This window comes from Schistocerca cancellata, chromosome 1, assembly GCF_023864275.1.
Source record: "Schistocerca cancellata isolate TAMUIC-IGC-003103 chromosome 1, iqSchCanc2.1, whole genome shotgun sequence".
NCBI lineage: Eukaryota > Metazoa > Arthropoda > Insecta > Orthoptera > Acrididae > Schistocerca > Schistocerca cancellata.
Window position 1 is genome coordinate 766,318,230 of NC_064626.1, and position 3,267 is coordinate 766,321,496.

Sequence of the window (3,267 nt, forward strand, 5' to 3'; positions counted from 1 at the left end):
CGTTGCCGTTGACCCCTAATCTGAAACGAAAAACCAGAGATAGTGATTATTTACAATTCAAGTGAAGGCGCCACTGACAATGCAGAACAAATTATGCTACCTACACCGTGAGCTGAAACACAGAGCGAAGGCCAATGACGACAATGTTAAATGTGGTCTTAGGTTAGTCACCTTGGAAATCAACTGCAGAGAATGTGAAGTTATTTACTCGAAAACTTTGGCCTATCAACTGGTTCTTAGAGACCTACACAGAAGAAGAGATATGATAAACTATTACCGGCGGCTTCACCAGTGTTTGCATTCGTCACGTATGGAGTGATGTAGGAGGAGTGTCACATAATTTGTGAGGCGATTCTAGATGTGAAAACAAACAGAAAAAGTTCTATGAACATGTGTCCGATTTTCGATCGTTGCGGAACTGGAGTGGGTTGAAGACTACACACACCCATGACTGATTATGAAGACAAGTGTGAATATTACGTATCGAAATGTTGTATAAGCACCGTCATGGACAGAATAATAGTGAGACAGATCGCTGATCCGTTCTACAAGAGGTGTTCAAAAAGTCCCCCATGAATCTCAGTGCACTTGTCAATTATCATCCCTTTAGCCAGCCCCGTAAACAGAAGTCTAAAGGGGTTAGGTCAGGTGATATGGCAGACCAGTTAATGGGTCCACCATTGAGGAAACCTAACATTGAGATACTGAGAAACTTGTCTGGTACAGTAAATCGCTGAGCCATCAAGGTGCAGGTTTATTTGCCATCGTTGTTCTGATGTCACATCTTCCAAATGTGCAGGTAGGCCACCTATCAGAAAATGTGTGTATTCTGCGGTTGCCATGGTATTTGGCAGGAACACAGGTTCTGTCACCAGGTCATGAATCATACGGCACCAGATATTCACGGAGAATCTAACTTGCAATCTTACCTTGTGTCAGGTGTGTTCTGCAAAGCCCGTGAATGAGAATTACGGGTGTTCATGATACCACTGCATGTAAATAAAACGTCATCTGTGTATAAATTGTACTGCATGACGTCTCTGTCTACAGCCAACCATTCACAAAATTGTTTTCTGCCTACTGATTCATCTCGAAGCAGAAGTTGCATGGGCTGCACATGGAATGGGTACAGCACCTCGGAATGTAACGTACGCTACATCCGCATTTGTGGAATATCGAGCTGATGGCTAATCCGCCGTGTACTGATTTTGGGACTCTTATACTAATGCAATAATGTCTTCCCTTTTCTCAACTGATGGAACGTCGTCGTGTTCTGATATTATGGGTATGCTGGGTAGCGTTCTGTTGATAAGTACGCTGGTACAGGGGGTTCGTGGATCAGGGAGATGTCTCCATTATTCATTCATAGTCGCATGGGCACTACCATTACAGTACCCATGCACAAACAACATGTCTACATGTTCTAGCCGGCCCGTGTGGCCGAGCGGTTCTAGGCGCTACGGTCTGGAACCGCGCGACCGTTACGGTCGCAGGTTCGAATCCTGCCTCGGGCATGGATGTGTGTGATGTCCTTAGGTTAGTTAGGTTTAAGTAGTTCTAGGGGACTGATGACCTCAGAAGTTAAGTCCCATAGTGCTCAGAGCCATTTGAACCATTTTTTCTACATATTCTACATGGGTGAACGTATGCACCATGTTGGTATTCATAATGGACTTGTCAGCCTGTGCACGTCGTGCTTGAGTATTGTTCAGATGAACAAGTCCATTGTGAATACCTACTGTTCTCTAATCCAGCTCATGATTGCACATTGGGTTTGCTTGCAGGTGTTGCCTCGTTACGTTATCACAGTACTGCCATCTGTTGGAGAACCCCACACCTCTTGTAGGATGGATCAGCCATCTGTCCCACTATTATTCTGTCCACCACTGGGCATACACAGAATTTTGGTAAGTAAAATTCACACTTGTGTTCTTATCCCTTCATGGATGTGCATACTCTTCAACCTACTCCAGTTCTGTAACAACCGAAAACCGAACAAATGTTCAAAGGAATTTTTTGGTTTATTTTCACAGGTAGAACCTACTCACATATTGTGTGGTACTCTTCCTGAATCACCCTGTATCCTGCACACCCACTCTGTTGGTCCATTTCTTCCTCTCCCACTCTCTGCCATCTCCTTTTCCCCCTAGCCTCTTCCCATTTCTTCCTCCACGTGTCTCTGGCCAACTACTTTTTCCTCTCCCAGCCCATTTCCTCCTCTTACCCTCCCTGCCCATCCTCTTCTACCCCCACTCTCTGCCTGTTACCTTCTATCCCTTTGCGACCACAATCTCCTCCCTTCCCTCTTTGTCCATCTACTCCTTCACACCCCAATCTGTGTTTGTTCATATCGTTCTTCTCCCACCCACCCTCTCCCTCTCTCTATCCATCTCGTCTCCATCTTCCTATTCATTTCCTACTCTCCCTTCCTCTGGTCATCCCCCCTTAACCTCTTTCTTTATCTCTTTATTCCTACTTCTCTCTGACAGTTCTGTCTGTATTTTGCACTTGACATGTAGACTACCATACAAAGCAGGTCTATAAGACAGGCCAATACTACTACTGCACAACACTCCTATCATGCATGACAACCTGTGTGATAGGGACTAGAAAAACACATTTTTATCTGTATTTCTGATCCTATGGGAGATAGGAGGTTATAAGCCCAACACTGTTAATACTCATGAAGTTCGCTGTTGTGTATCAAATTAGATTGAAATCGATTCAGTGCTTTTGAAGGAGATCCCAGACGTGCATGTATGCATGTTGCTTTATATACAAGTATATACTAGCCTTTTCCTGTGGTTCACTTGCTTATTTTGCGCAGATCTCCTCTCCATTAAGTCCACCTCTTTTTCTCCCCCATCTCTCTGTCCACCTTATCCTCCCACATCTCTCTGTCTAATCCTCCCTCTTTACTTTTCCAACCTGCCTGCTATCCATCTTCACCTTTCACATGCCTCCTAAATCTCCCCCTCATCCCCCATCTCTCTGCACATATTCATCTGCCCTTCCATATCTCTGACAATCTTTTACTGATGTCTCCCTGTCCTTCTACTCCTATTCCCTTTCTCTCTATACATCTCCACCTTCCCATCCCTCCATCTCCTCCTCACACTTCCTCTGTCCATTTCCTCCTGCCCCCTCACCCTATCCATATCCTCCAGCCCCCTTTTCCTTAACCATCTCTCCCTTTTAATCTCCTCCTCACCTATCCATATACAACACCTCCCCCACCATCCCTATCCAACTTCACCCCCTCTCCCT

The 3,267-nt window shown here is 45.1% G+C and overlaps 1 non-coding gene across 1 annotated transcript; it reads left to right on the forward strand.

Moving 5' to 3' along the window:
• Positions 1–1,430: 1,430 nt before the first annotated feature.
• Trnap-ugg (transfer RNA proline (anticodon UGG)) lies at positions 1,431–1,514 on the forward strand. Its single transcript has one exon. It is a non-coding gene; the product is annotated as a tRNA-Pro (tRNA).
• The last annotated feature ends 1,753 nt before the right edge of the window (positions 1,515–3,267 follow it).